General features: G+C 38.2%; 1 protein-coding gene across 2 annotated transcripts in view; it reads right to left on the bottom strand.

Moving 5' to 3' along the window:
• The window catches only part of CDK19 (cyclin dependent kinase 19), a 169,827-nt gene that overhangs the window by 124,916 nt on the left and 28,337 nt on the right, over window positions 1-16,574 (bottom strand). Inside the window, exon 2 of one of the 2 annotated variants that reach the window (XM_027551210.1) lies at window positions 6,972-7,033. The exons of the other annotated variant lie outside the window; for it this stretch is intronic. The gene's annotated coding sequence lies outside the window, so the exon portion shown is untranslated. The remainder of the gene's footprint in view (window positions 1-6,971; window positions 7,034-16,574) is intronic. 2 annotated transcript variants of the gene reach the window in all.

The raw sequence follows: 16,574 nt of genomic DNA, 5'->3' as shown, positions 1-16,574 counted from the left end.
CTGCTATGGTGACATAAAAGGGTAGGAAATCCAAAAATGGGAGAGCGATATAGCTGATTCACTTTGCTGCACAGCAGAAACACAACACTGCAAAGCAACTATACTCCAATAAAAATTAATTAAGTAAACAGAAGACCTCTGCAGTAATTTAAGAGATGACTACAGTCAAAATTAGGATGGTGGCAGAGGAAACAAAAGTAGATGGATCTGAAAGATGATAAGGAAACAGTATCAACAGGCAGAGGAACTAGAGATCAAATTGCCAACATCACTGGATCACAGAAAAAGCAAGAGAATTCCAGAAAAACATCTATTTTTCCTTTATTGACTATGTCAAAGCCTTTGACTGTGTGGATCACAACAAACTGTGAAAAATTCTTAAAGAGATGGGAATACCAGACCACCTGACCTGCCTCCTGAGAAATCTGTATGCAGATCAAGAAGCAACAGTTAGAACTGAACATGGAACAAAAGACTGCTTCCAAATATGAAAAGAAGTATATCAAGGCTGTATATTGTCACCCTGCTTATTTAACTTATATGCGGAGTACGTCATGTGAAATGCCGGGCTGGATGAAACACAAATTGGAATCAAGATTGCTGGGAACAATATCAATAACCTCAGATATGCAGATGACACCACCATTATGGCAGAAAGCAGAGAGGAACTTAAAGAGCCTCGTGATGAAAGTCAAAGAGGAGAGTGAAAAAGCTGGCAAAAACTCAACATTCAAAAAAGGAAGATCGTGGCATCTGGTCCCATCACTTCATGGCAAATAGATGGGGAAACAATGGAAATAGTGACAGACTTTATTTTCTTGGGTTCCAAAATCACTGATGGTGACTGCAGCCATGAAATTAAAAGATGCTTGCTCCTTGGAAGAAAAGCTGTGACTAACCTAGACAGCATATTAAAAAGCAGAAACATTACTTTGCCAACAAAGCTCTGTCTAGTCAAAGCTATGGTTTTTCTGGTAGTCATATTTGGATATGAAAGTTGGACCATAAAGAAAGCTGAGCGCCAAAGAACTGATGTTTTTGAACTGTGGTGTTGGAGAAGACTCTTGAGTCCCTTGGACTGCAAGGAGATCAAACCAATCCATTCTAAAGGAAGTCAGTCCTAAGTTTTCATTGGAAGGACTGATGCTTTGGCCACCTGACGCAAAGAACTGCATCATTTGAAAAGATCCTAATGCTGGGAAAGACTGAAGGCAGGAGAAGGGGACGACAGAGATGGTTGGATGGCATCACCAATCGATGAACATGAGTTTGAGCAAGCTCTGGGAGTTGGTGATGGACAGAGAGGCCTGGTATGCTACAGTACATGGGGTTGCAAAGGGTCTGACATGACTGAGCAATTGAACTGAACTGATCAACAGAACATGTGGTTAGAAATGAGGAAGTAAAGTAAGAATGAGGGTCAGTTTTTCACTTGGTCAACTGGGTGCCATACACTGAGTCAAAAAGAACAGACAAAAGCTTTTGTAAGTTGAAGCTGAGTGGACTGTGGTCCTGGTCTAAATGAAGATGTCCAAAAGGCATTTGGATAAATCTACTGCTTAGAAGGAAGACATGGGCTAGGACAGAGTGTGAAAATAGATAGAAATTAAAATTATGAGAATAGCAAAGAGAAGAGAACCCTGAAGAACATTATTTAAGGAGAAAGACCCCACAGTATTAACAGTCTACATTATATGGTGCTTAACACGACTGGTGGTGATGGTGCAGTTGCTATGTCATGTCCAACTCTTGTGACTCCATGGACTGTAGCCTTCCAGTTTCCTCTGTCCATGGGATTTTCCAGGCAAGATTACTGGAGTGGGTGACCATTTCCTTCTCCAGGGGATCTTCCCTATCCAAGGACTGAACCTAGGTCTCCTTCATTGCAGGTGGTCTCCAGCATCGTAGGCAGATTCTTTACCAACTGAGCCACCAGGGAAGCCCACGGCTGAGTGGTTTCTAATTATGTTAACCATACTCTGGTCTTCCCAAAAATACACTAACTTCACTGAAAGCAAGGACACCATTGCAACTCCACAAATTTTAGCATGTTAAAGGCAATTTCTGGGGTACTTAACCACTGAGATATGGGAAAAGACTAAATAAAATACACTTGACTTTAGGAAAGTCCTTTATTTTGGATTCCTTTGATCTTCCATTTTTCCTCCATGCTTTTAATCCCTCCGCACTTGCTGTACTGATCACTGGAACTCAGCAGACAAAGACGTCCTTGGCAACTGATGACATGAGATTTACACAGTGGTTCTGTGATCTATTCTCTCGTCTTCAACAAACAATAAGCAAACTCAGTGGAAATTACTTTAAGAGAAAAATGGAGTAGTTCTTGTTTAAGATAATAGACAAAATTTGTTCTATTTCTTTTACTACAACAGTAGAAATTTTTACATTTTTATATTACACTGTCAAATCACAAAATACTTGTTCTTTTTGGCCCTCAGTCTTTTCTACATTGGCTGATCTTCCTGATCTCTCTTTGCCTTAGTCTTCGATCCATCAGACAAGGTCAAGCTTTCCAGAAATTTTATGAACTAGTTCTATTCTGAGGTCAAAGCTTTCTTCTCTGTGTTCACCAAGCACATTTCTATACTATACACCCAACATTCATCATATACCACTCTGTAAAGTTACTTTTTCACAGTATGTGATTTAAAGAGCTTAAGGTATGGAATTATACACCTAATATATTAAATCAGACAACAAAGAAATTACGCATAGTCTCATATTACCAGTTTTTACACCTGTTAATTGAAAATAATAACACTGCACAATTTTCAAGATAAATGAGATCATATATGTAAAATATCTAGCACAGTGTCCACTACCCACTTCTTCTACCCAAGAAGTCCACAAACAGATATTTCAGTTGGAATGCTTAAAAGAAATATAGAAATAAGAGCTTCTGAGAAATGCATATCAGCAAAAATGAAACATGAAATTTGAAATTAACCTTTCCTAAATGGGTAATAAGTTTTCTGAGAGGAGGTATCATTATTATTTGTATCTTTTGTAGCCATCACGATACCTTGCAACTGTCAAGTATCTGATTGACTGAATATATTAGAGATCTAATGCTATCGGTTTTCTGCCTTTTCTAATAAGATAGAGGTTTACAGTTAAGAGTCTAAAAATTAAGTTTTTCATTCAACAAATAGTTATGCCAATTGTAGTGCATACTGGACACTACAAGGGTTGTAATAATATACTGAAATTCACAATTTCATAGAAGTTGAAACCTATAGAAGTTCACAAGAGAGTAAAGGAACTAAGTAATATTCATCAGATCAGATAAGATCAGTCGCTCAGTCGTGTCCGACTCTGCGACCCCATGAATCGCAGCACGCCAGGCCTCCCTGTCCATCACCAACTCCTGGAGTTCACTGAGACTCACTTCCATCAAGTCAGTGATGCCATCCAGCCATCTCATCCTCTGTCTTCCCCTTAAAACTGCCTTAATTCCCTCATTTAAAATATTTTTATAACCATCAATTTAATCCTATTTTTCTCAAAGAAGTTTAGGTGAGGGAAAGGGAGTGTGGGGAGGGAGAATGAATCCTCCTGTGGCCTGATATAAGCAATACTTTACATCTTCTATACTCCTGAGTAGAATAATCTATTGTGGTTATCATAGCTCATGAAGAAAAACTGATGACTTCCCCAATTAGATCAGGAACAAGACAAGAATATCTGCTCTCACCATTCCTATTCAAAATCATACTGGAAGTCCTAGCCAATGCAATAAAATGTGGAAGGAAATTAAAATTACAGAGATTAAGCAAGAAATAAAAGTGTATTTGTATAACTGTCTTTGGAGAAAATTCCAAGAACAACAAGCAAACCCCTGGAACAAATAAACAATTATAGCAAAGCTGCAGGATGAAGGTTAATATGCAAAAGCCAATACTTTCTTATATACCAGCAATGAAAAGTTGGAACTAGAAATTAAAAACACAATTTAACATTTACAACAGCAGGTCCAAAAATGAATTACCTAGTTATGACTAACAAAACATGTACAGGGTCTATACAAGGAAAACGATAAAAGTGAAAAAGGAAATCAAAAAAGATCTGAGAGATATTCCATGTATATAGCAAAGAAGGCCTAAAATTGTCAAGATGTCAATTCTTCTCAATTTGATCTATAGATTCAACATAGTCCCAATCGAAATTCCAACCAGTTTTTTTTTGTGGACATTGACAAACTCAAGTTGATATGGTAATAATGGAGACAGTTTCTTACAAAAGTAAACATACTTTTTTCATATGATAAAGCAATTGCACTCCATGGCATTCACCAAAATGAATTGAAAACTTGTGTCCCCATAAAAATCTGCACATGAACGTTTATAGCAGCTTTATTCATAATTGCCAAAACTTGGAAGCAACCATATGTTTCAGTACGTGAATGGATAGATTAACTGTGGTATACCCAGATAATGCAGCGTTATTCAGCACTAAGAAGAAATGAGCTATCAAACCATGGAAAGGCATAGAGAAGAAGCTTAAATGCTTACCACTAAGTGAAAGAAGCAAAACTGAAAAGACTACAAACTACATTATACAACTATGATGTTCTGAAAAGAGGAAACTATATAGACAAAAAAATATCTGTGCTTGCTGGGGGCTCAAAGGAAGGAAGGCAGGGATGAATGGATGGACCACAGGTGAGAGAGGACGGAAGGGGGCAGGGCACAAGCATTAAAAGAATGACACAGCCGTACAGGGATATGACAAGTATTGGTTAGAACCAACTAGCCCCAAGACGGAGGAAGATTCTACTTCCAGTCTACCTGTCGCCTCACTATACAGCCTTGCTATACACCCACAGGCACCATGACAGTTCAGACACTGACCATAAAAGGTCAAAACGTAGGTAGTGGCTGATTCCCAGAAATCCCCAACCCTTATCCAAGATAGTTAGAATATTCTTCCCACTTTTTCCCACAGAAATAAACTGCCCACAGTGAGGGGCCACTCTTGCTTTCCGAGACATTCACATTGTGCCTATGGAATATGTATCTAAATAAATTTGTGTTCACTTTACTATGGCTTGAATTCTTTCCTGCACAAAGCCAAGGACTCTCACTAGGCTGCCCATTCCAGGGACTTGCCCAAGACTTGTGACATGACCATCCTCTTGTGCCCCTTTCTCCTATAACACAGCGTATGTTTAGAGCAGTAAAATTATTCCACGTGATACTGTAATGGTTGATACATGTTATATATTTGTCAGACCTATAAAATATACAACACAAAGAGTGAACTTTAAGGTAAAACTGGGGATTTAGTTAATAATAATGTAACACTACTGGTTCAATTGCAGCAAACATACCACTACAGCAAGATGTTAGTCACAGGGAGATGGGGGGTGGGGAGAATGAGGTTGAGGTGGTAAAGGGGCATATGGGAATTCTCTTTACTTTCCACTTAATCTTTCTGTAAACCTAAAACAGCTCTAAAAAATAAATTATCTTTGAGAAACTACTGTTTGTAACCATTTCATCACATCCTTCTCACAGAAGTTGTAGAGATGAGGACCTGGGGAAGAGTCTTTCTGTGCCTTGATATGAGCAGTTTACTTTACATTTTCTATGTTAGTCACTAGAAAATCTATTGAGATACTCAACTGATAACAAAATACACCAGAGAAAGATTAGCTAAACAAATAGAAGGCTGCATAATTCAATAGCAGTGAAAACAGCGGACTAGCCTAAAAATGAAGTATGAAAGGGCCTTCAAGAAATTACTTCCAATCTATTGTTGGTAAATACAAAATATCCTCCAAATGGCCAGTGAAGAGAACCAAAGAAAGGAGAAAGGGCTTCAGTGGTAAAATTGCAGCTAACCTCAATAAACAGCCTGAAACTCTTCTAGCTAAGGAAAGCAGTATCTCTGAATAGGAAAAAAATGAAATAGTGAAACTAAGTTGACTGTAACATGGAAAGACTCTGTGTAGGGCACAGAGTAGCTATTTAATAAATACCCCATATCACATAAGGTGTATGTCCTTAATATACAGTATAAAATGCAAAAAAAAAAAAAGTATAAGATGCAGCCACTTGATAGCAATACAAATATAATTCCAGGAAGACATAAGAAAACCATTCCTCTAATTCCATTAGGAATATATCTAAAAACTTATTAAGTTTAAGAATGCAACATTATTAGCTGCTATAGGTCTTTAAAAAAAAAAAACCTGCATTTAAGTATCATCTGAATAAAATTCATAAATGGTTTCATAAATTCAAAGAAAGTAATATCTATAATATCTGGCACCTAAATGGCAAAATATTTGTATTTTTTTAAAAAATCAAAGAAGCATTACCCAGGAAAGTTATGTCATATTATTTTCTTAAAAATAACTCATTAAGAAGGTCTCCATAAAAACATATTTTACAAATGAGTGGGATGTGTTTGTTTCTCTACTGAAACAAGAACTAACTTGAGAGAAGAGCATATTAACAAGTTCTGAAGAGAGGTAATTAGCGTGTTAGAAACAAAGATTTTTGGCACATGGGACCTAGAGTAAAAATGTCTGTCCTCCAGTCATGAGTCACCAACGAGGCTGCCTATTTACTGTGAAGCAATCTTTCAGTAAAAGGAGCAGCAAGGAAGAATACAGCATATGAATAATGATTTGGATACCTTCCCAGGAAGAAATCATAGTAAAACTAAGTCTAAGAAAGTTAGATAGCATGCACTATACATTCTTCCTCTTCAGTTAACAGCAGAGAGACTGAAATTTTGTCTGGAGTTCTATTTAAACTTTTCTACTTTTTATGTATTTTAGTAATACTGAATAAAATTTCCAAGTATTAGCTTGGTTTTACATTTTGTGAAAAGCACCATTATAAATTATTTTGTGATGACATTTGTGCAAAGCTCTGGAACCTGTCCCATGCCCATCCCAGCACACACACACAATGACACCAGAAGGCAACACTCTGCTTTACCTTCTGCTGAAAAGTCTGCTACCTCCAACGCTTGAGGTCCATACACGAAGCCCTCCTGGAATCTATGAACACAGCAGAGGCAAAAGGCAGAGAAGTTTATGTAGATTTAAAGTCACACTGCCCAAAACACAAAATGCCAAATGCCTATCACAAGTCTATACGTCTGCCAAGGAAACCAGATTTGGGATTTGACAATGAATAAATCAATAATATATTGATATCATTCAGAGTTTAGTATACATGACTAATTATGTGGGAAAAAAAACAAAAGTTAACTAATTATAATTCTCACCAATACAGGTGATTTACACTATCGAAAATCCTAACAACAAATTTTTTAAATCACGTGAGAGAGCCAATATAAGGAATACATAAGAAATTAAGTAGAAAAATATACTTCACATAATGAACTATGCTAGACTCGACAGCTCAAGGTACATTCTTAGAACCAGAGACTGTTCAGAATATAGAAAAAAATAATTAAAAACAGATCTGCAGAGAGGGAAGGGGAAAAGTAGACTGTAAAGATACTCTAATGCCAAGATTTAATTTAAGTCTGACAGCAATGTTGAAATGAGCCAGATACTACATATGCTAGGCAGTATGGGGGAAATCTACCTTGTTCGAATAGTATAAAATAAACATAAGCACGAAACATGAAACTCTTTTCAGAAAACATTCATGTAAAAGATTAAGAACTTAATCAGGTAAAATACATAGATCTCAGACTTCATCTCATTCTTTACTGATACTGGGCTTAAGGACTACAAAATGCAGCTGGTATATGAGAAAAGGAGTCAGATAAATTTTACTAGCTATTAAATTTAAAAGAGGGAGGGATGTTATCTTTATGTAATATAGAAAAATTATTTAAAATATTATCAAATAATTAGGAAAAAAAGAAAAGTGGCTTGAATTCAAGTTCCAGCTAAATCACTTAACTGCTTTGTGACATCAGACAGGTCACTTAATCTCTCATATAACGAGAGTTGTTCAATGAGGACTTTACCTCTCCAACCTGTACTGACTTTACTCTCTCAGACTGCTACTGAGAATGAAATGAAATGTGGTATTACAATCACAGAATGTTACATTTTGCAAAAATTTTATATTCTGCATTTGACATAAATTAACAACAAAAGTTGCTAACTAAGAAACAGAGGGACTATCTGGAAAAAGAAACGGCAACCCACTCCAGTGTTCTTGCCTGGGAAATCCCACGGACAGAGGAACCTGGCAGGCTACGGTGCATGGGGTCGCGAAAGAGTCAGACACGACTTAGCAACTAAACAGCAACAGAGGAAACATAAAGTGCCAAGCCAAGAAATCTGGGGAGCTGTGTGGGCAAGGAAACCCAAAGATGCAAAGCAAAAGGGCTGAGCTGGTCAAAAGAGCCTAAAGTAGTTGACAAGGCTAAATGCCTGCCAGAAGGTCACAGTTCCCAAAAGATGGTTATATCATGTTACTAATTCAGCAATTTGCCCAGCACTATCTGCCTCAGATGTACCTTCTCTTAACTCCCAAAACAACCTTAATAGACTACACCCTCCTCTAAGTCAGTGCTTGTGACATTTTAAACTAAAGACCCAAGACACAGTAACTTCTTATATATCGCATATATTTTTTAAAAGTCAAAGAGATACGATCTCACCTAATAAAACAATTATGCAGAAAAGGCTTATATAGGATGTATGATGAGCTAGTCACTGTCCTAAAGATCTACAAGTACTAACTCATTTGGTCTTCACAACTTTGAGATAAGTTCTGTTATTATCCTCACTTAACAGATGAAGAAATTGAGACACAGGGAGCTTAAGAAACTTGCCTAAATGCACACAGCCTGAAGTGGCAGACGTGCAATTCAAACCCAGACTGCCTACTTCTAGACTACACTTTTAGTCGCTATATCATCCAGTCTTCTATGAAATTAAAATCACACAAACCAAGCACTTAGCTATACATAAAAAACAATTACAAAATGTTCTTAAGTATTCAATCATGTTGCATTTGCAACATTTCCTTGGAAAATTAAAATTCAAATGATGGTTGTACAAAACATGTTTAAAAAATGAGAAATGCTTACAACATAAAACCAAAAGAAAAAATTCAAAAAAAATTTAAAGGCCTGAAAAAGACTGAAGAACATATATCCAAATAACATTCAAACAATATTTTTATTAGAGTAGCAAAATTGAGTGATTCCATTTCCATTTATTAAGACTTACTGCCATGTGATTACACTAAACTCACACTTTCATATTTTTAAACCTTCAAAAAAAATTCAATAAAATGGATACTAACCCATACCCATTAGGACAGCTATTAATACTATAAAAAAAAAAAAATTCAAGGACTAAAACAAGTGTTGGCAAGGATGTGAAGAAACTGGAACCCCTGTGTACGGTTGGTAAGAATGTAAAATGGTGCAGTTGCTATAGAAAACAGTATGGCAATGCTTCAAAAAATTAAAAATAGAATGATTATTCAGAAATGCCACTTTTGGGTATATAGCAAAAAGTTTTACAAGTGAGGATTCTCAAAGAAATATCTGTACACTCATGTTCATAACAGAATTCACAATAGCCAAAAGGTGGAAGCCATTCAACTCTTCACTGACAGATAAATGGATAAACAAGATATATACACATACACATACATACACGCACACACACGCACGCACACACATACACACTCAGTGGAGCTTTTCTTGAAAAAGAAAAGCCTGCACATTACTACAACATAGAATAATCTTGAGGACATTATGCTAGATAAAATAAGGAAGTCCCCAAAGAACAAATAGTGCATGATCCATCTTATAGAGGTACCTGCTGCTGCTGCTGCTGCTGCTAAGTCGCTTCAGTAGTGTCCGACTCTGTGCGACCCCATAGAGGGCAGCCCACCAGGATTCCCCGTCCCTGGGATTCTCCAGGCAAGAATACTGGAGTGGGTTGCCATTTCCTTCTCCAATGCATGAAAGTGAAAAGTGAAAGTAAAGTCGCTCAGTCGTGTCCGACTCTTCACAACCCCATGGACTGCAGCCTACCAGGCTCCTCTGTCCATGGGATTTTCCAGGCAAGAGTACTGGAGTGGGGTGCCATTGCCTTCTCCGAGAGAGGTACCTGGGGTAGTCCAATTCATACAAATAGAAAGTAGGGGCTTCCCAGGTAGCTCAGCAGTAAAGAATCCACCTGCCAATGCAGGGAAGTGGGATAGTGTTTGCTATGGGTTGGGTAAAGGGGAAAATTGGGGAGTTATTCTTTGGTATAGGGTTTCAGTTTTACAAGATGAAAAGAATTCTGTGGATAGATGGAAGTGATGGTGGCACAAATAATGCATTCAACATCGCTGTATACTTAAAAAGATTAAAATGGTAAATTTTATTTTATATACACGTATGTCATCACAATTCTTTAAAACAGTAATAGGTGCTAATTGTATAACATCCAAAAAGATATGTATAAAAAAATTATGTGTTATTTCATCTTCCAGAAAAACTAATGTAAATCCCTTTTTAATGTATGATTGCTATATGGTTAAAAAAAGTATACTATATATATATATATATTTAAAGTGATTTCTATCAAGGCCGTGCTTACCAATGTTAATCTCCTTAGTACTCCTTGGTGGCTCACTGGTAAAGAATCTGCCTACCAATTCAAGAGATGCGGGTTCGATCCCTGGTCTGGGAAGATCCCCTGAAGAAGGAAATGGCAACCCACTCCAGTATTCTTGCCTGGAAAATCCCAGGGACAGAGAAGCCTGGCAGGCTACTGTCCATGGGGTCTCAAAAGAGTCAGACACAATTTAGTGACTAAGCAACAACTTAATTTTACTAATGTTTAATTGGAAAAAGAAACTTTTTAACTAAAAGGTTAAAATAATTAAAGCATAATTTTTTGCTCCAAGAACCTAAGAGTTCTTATAACAAAATAACGGTTTAAATCCTCTAGATTTCCCAGCAGAAGAGCTTAAAGATTACATTCTCATTATTTTAAGAATGTCAGTCAAATCTCTTTTGTAAGACATTATACATGTACTACTACTTAGGTATTATATTAAATTGGTCTCCCTACTTCTGTTCTCAATCCTTTTTGTTGCACACGTACCATATACCTGGTACATATACCATATACATGGCTGCCTACCATATACCTATTCTCCCTTCCTGTTCCTTAGTAACAGATCCTGGTTTTATTCTAGGCAGCATGTACCCAAGCAAGGGTCTATACATCCTAGCCTTCCTCACTGCTAGGACTGGTAAGTGAGCTAGAAGTGGAAGTCACTGGATGGGACTTCCAGGAAAGCTACTTAAAGGGGACTGATCACTGATCTTTCTAACATGCAAATCATAACTGTCAAAATCTTTATCTTTCCACATGGGCCCTTTCATAACTTCTTCGGCCTCTACTTATTTCTGAAGCCTTACCTTAGCCTTAAGCTCCAGCCATAAAGAACCACATGTAGGATGGTGACAATCATTAATAATACTGTGTTGTATATCTGTAAGTTGCTAAGGGAATAGATCTTAAAAGTTCTCATCATAAGAAAAAAGAATTTCGTACCTATACATTGTTGTTCTTCAGTCACTAAGTCAAGTCTGACTATTTTGTAACCCCATGGACAGCAGCTCGCTAGGCCCCTCTGTCCATGGAACTTTCCAGGCAATAATACAGGAGTGGGTTGCCATTTCCTTCTCCAGGGGATCTTCCCAACTCAGGAATGGAAACTGATTCTCCTGCATTGGTAGGTGGACTTTACCACTGACCCACCAGGGAAGCCCCTGGTGATATGATAAAAAGAAAGAGAAAATATGTATTCTGCACTTAGGATATAGTACACTATCCATGCCATTAGATTAACTTTATTAACTGTGTCATCTAAATTGTCAAAATCCCAAAGGTTCCTAAGTATATTGTATCATTTACTATGAAAGGTATACTAAAACTTTTGCCTACACTGAAAAAAAAAAAAAAAAGAAACAAACTGAACCACTTGTAGCCTTTGCACAAGCTGCTTGTAATACCCTTCTCCTAAACCTTTCTCTATCCATCCCTCAAGCCTCAGCTCCTACAAAAAGCTTTCTTACTGCACCCATCACAGACACAGGTACAGACAACACATTTGTGCAACAAATATGAATAGACACTCTTCCTACTTTTACTGCTGACTACTTTTCATGTATGGATGTGAGAGTTGGACTACAAAGAATGCTGAGTGCCGAAGAATTGATGCTTTTGAACTGTGGTGTTGGAGAAGACTCTTGAGAGTCCCTTGGACTGCAAGAAGATCCAACCAGTCCATCCTAAAGGAGATCAGTCCTGGGTGTTCATTGGAAGGATTGATGCTGAAGCTGAAACTCCAATACTTTGGCCACCTGATGCAAAGAACTGACTCATTTGAAAAGACCCTGATGCTGGGAAAGATTGAAGGCGGGAGGAGAAGGGGATGACAGAGGATGAGATGGCTGGATGGCATCACCAACTCATTGGACATGAGTTTGAGTAAACTCTGGGAGTTGGTGATGGACAGGGAGGCATGGCATGCTGCAATCCATGGGGTTGCAAAGAGTTGGACGCAACTGAGCAACTGAACTGAACTTTTCTTATATAGGTACTACTGTCCTTTCCAATTATAAGGTAATTTTAGTTTTCTTATCTGCTTTTGCCACTAAAGTGAAAGTCCCTAAGGACAAAGACCATCAGTAATTCTTTGGCTTTCCATAACCCTTAGCACAGAGTCTAGAATGCAAATTCAGTAACTGTTGGGTGAGTCAGTGAAGTTCAGAGAGACGGCCATTGTTAAACACTTCAAAAATTTCATGTTCTCAAACACTTAAAGGCACACTCTTGCCTCCATTTCCCATCACAAAAATTCTGATATCAAAGAATACATTAGAAGACATGATATGAGAAACCTTAGAAGAGATGGCATTTAGATTTTTAAGGAAAAATGAAAATTAAGAAAAGGAGAGATTTAATTTTAGTGCCCACTGGACAGCCCTGTCCTGGAGAAGGGCATGGCAACCCACTCTGGTATTCTTGCCTGGAGAATCCTCATGGACAGAGGAGCCTAGCAGGCTACAGTCCATGGGGTCACAAAGAGTCAGACACAACTGAGCAACTGAGCACAGCACAGCACAGACAGCCCTGTATCAGGTTCCTTATATTTAATTCTTTCAAGCCTCATAAAGTTTCTATGAGATAGTTCTTAACCTCATTTTAAAGGCTAAGAAGTACATAATTTGTTAAATAGCTAGGCTCTGACCTCAGAAATATCTGCTTCTAACAACTGATATTCATTACATATTAGCTCTTAAATTTTTAGATATAAACATAAAATATAGTGGCCAAGAGAGAATTATCGATAAATAACTCACCAATTAACTCAGCCTCCATATGCTTCATCACTATTTACAACAGTTTAGCTGAGTTACAAGGAAGCCAGTTTTTAAGTGATGAGGATATAAGAGCATGACTGACAGAATCAAAATTCAAACTTTCTGAAATAAGCTTTAAAGCATAAATAAAAACTAACAGCAAAATTCCAGAATAAATCTTTCTCATTACAATCTTCTCTCATTCCCTCCAGTATTAAGTAAGAGAATACACTGCAGGGGACAGTGTCTCTCCTAAATTCTATGTATGTTCAACAATCCCAATCAGTGACCCTGCCTATTTCTCACCACATAATATTTAGAGTAATACCTTAGATGAGTAACTACATCCATTAAAAGGTTAGTAAACATATTGAATAACAGAGTCTAAACAAGAAAATAACTCTAGGGAAAAAATTAATGTAATGCTGTGATCTTGGGATTCGACAATCCATACCCAGATCTTCTCAAACCTCAAAAGAGATGTATTATTATGACAGTGTGTGTATTCAGGCAATTCTTTTTAAGAGGTTCATGAAAGGACATAACATAAAACTAAACAAGAAGTGCCCCCAAAATGGTGACACAAGGCATTTCAGTTAGATAAAGGCTCCTGACAAGGAGGATGGTTTAATGCAAAGATGAATAATCAAAAGAGTATTAAATTTCCTCCTACAGGAATACTTAAAAATTCAGAAAATTTTATCTATATGAAAGTTCATGTTTAATCCTATCTGAAAACAAAAGAGGTTGGCATCAGCAACCCATGCCTTTCTCACCCAGGACCAAAGGCAAATGCCTTAGTTCAGTAACCCCCAGACATTAAGCCACCAATCATCTTTTCATTACCTGGATACTGAAGATCCTTCACTGGCTCCCAGAACTCAAGTTCAGTTCAGTTCAGTCACTCAGTCGTGTCCGACTCTCTGCGACCCCATGAACAGCAGCATGCCAGGCCTCCCTGTCCATCACCAACTCCCGGAGTCAACCCAAACCCATGTCCATTGAATCAATGATGCGATCCAACCATCTCATCCTCTGTCGTCCCCTTCTCCTCCTACCCTCAATCTTTCCCAGCATCAAGGTCTTTTCCAATGAGTCAGCTCTTCGCATCAGGTGGCCAAAGTATTGGAGTTTCAGCCTCAACATCAGTCCTTCCAAAGAACAGCCAGGACTGATCTCCTTTAGGATGGACTGGTTGGATTTCCTTGCAGTCCAAGGGACTCTCAAGAGTCTTCTCCAACAACCACAGTTCAAAAGCATCAATTCTTCGGTGCTCAGCTTTCAAGTCCACACTAATACTGCCTTGCTATGCATACTGTTATACAACATAGAAGAGGTTTCCCACTGAATTCTATAGCCCTGTTCCCAACAGCCAGACACACAGCAAAACCTGGTGAAAGTCAGATCCTACTCAGAGACCCAAACTATCCTTAATTCAGGGTCAAAGAACCCCTGCCAACAACTTGCCCAAAAGCCTCTCTCACCGCACTCTGATCCCAATTCCTCAGAATTAAAATTGAAAGATTCCAACAGGAATCTGTGAAATATAAAAGCTAATGCTACAGTTGTACACCAAAACAGAAGCAAGTTCTTAAAGGAAACTCCTATCTTCAACTATTAATAATTTAAGGGAAAAACACAATTAGGAGAAAAGGATATGATATAATAGCTCTTATTTGTCAAAACAGAATTCTTACTTTTACACTCCCTTTCTAAACAAACTTGTAACTACAAGAAGAAAATAAGAACAAAAGATACACTTTCCACTCTGGAATTATGCAGATGGAAAAACTGCTATTTTTCCTTTTATACCACCCCAGCTGCTGCTGCTACTGCTGCTAAGTCACTTCAATCGCGTGCGACTCTGTGTGACTAAGGCTCCCCCGTCCCTGGGATTCTCCAGGCAAGAACACTGGAGTGGGTTGCCATTTCCTTCTCCAATGCATGAAAGTGAAAAGTGAAAGTGAAGTCGCTCAGTCATGTCCAACTCTTAGCAACTCCATGGACTGCAGCCTACCAAGCTCCTCCGTCCATGGGATTCTCCAGGCAAGAGTACTGGAGTGGGGTGCCATTGCCTTCTCCATACCACCTCAATGACCCCACAATTTGGACCCAAATTCTGGCAATCTACTCAGCTACCTTTCTGGCCATTCTGGAGGTGTGAAGACTCCCCACCCCCACACATCCAACTGATCACTGAATCCCACCTCTCCCCTAAATATTTTTTTATCTTCCTCCTAGCTTTGTCCCATTTTAAAAAATGTTGATTTTATACCGGACTATCATTGAGTTACAGTGTTGTGTCAGTGTCAGGCGTACAGCAAAGTGACTCACTTTTACATATACATATATCTATTCTTTTTCAAATTCTTTTCCCATTTAGGTTATTACAGAATACTGAGCAGAGTTATCCATGATAGTAGGTCCTTGTTGGTTATCTCTTTTAAATATCGTAGTTTGTACATGTCAGTCCCAAACACCTAATTTATCCCTCCCCATTCCCATTTCTCCCCTTGCTAACCTTAAGTTTGTTTTCTAAACCTATCAGTCTATTTGTTCTTTTTTATTTTTAGATTCGGCATATAAGCGGTATCATGTGGTACTTGCCTTTCTCTGTCTGACCGAGCCCACTGAGTACGGCCATCTCCAGGCCCAACCAATGCTGCAAATGCAGCTTTACCCTCCTTCCACCCTCACTGCCGCCTCTAAGAAGCAGGTCCGCCTCGTGTTTCATTCACCTGGAACTCTCTAATAGCCTCCTGTTTCACTCTCCCCCCTCTCCTGTCCTCTCCACCATCCACATTGCTACAAAACTAATCAAGAAATTCCATTCAACAAGGCTACACACCCAACTGTCAGCAGTGGTTATCTCTAGTGAATGCCTACATTTCTGTGTTGTTTGCATTTTATAACAAGCAAGTGCCCTTTTACAATCAGAAAAAAATTTTATTATTTCCATTTGGGGGAACTATTAAAGTCTATTCCATTTGGAATCCAAAATCCCACTTTAACATCACGTTAAAGGCCACATTCTTGAGCCAGGCACAGGCTAACCCTGCTCTGCCTTTCTCTGACATATTTCTAACCTCCATCCCTAGTACATACTGAATACTTTAGCCATCCTGAATTACTTACTATTATGTTCCTTAATATTCTAATTTTATACACAGAGGAAGCATCCTCCATTTGGAATACAGAAATATAACAATAATCTTGAGTCTGTTCCT

The sequence above is a fragment of the Bos indicus x Bos taurus genome, chromosome 9 (genome assembly GCF_003369695.1).
Source record: "Bos indicus x Bos taurus breed Angus x Brahman F1 hybrid chromosome 9, Bos_hybrid_MaternalHap_v2.0, whole genome shotgun sequence".
Classification (NCBI taxonomy): Eukaryota; Metazoa; Chordata; class Mammalia; order Artiodactyla; family Bovidae; genus Bos; species Bos indicus x Bos taurus.
Note: the sequence above shows the minus strand (reverse complement) of the source record. Positions and strands in the feature narration are given on the sequence as shown.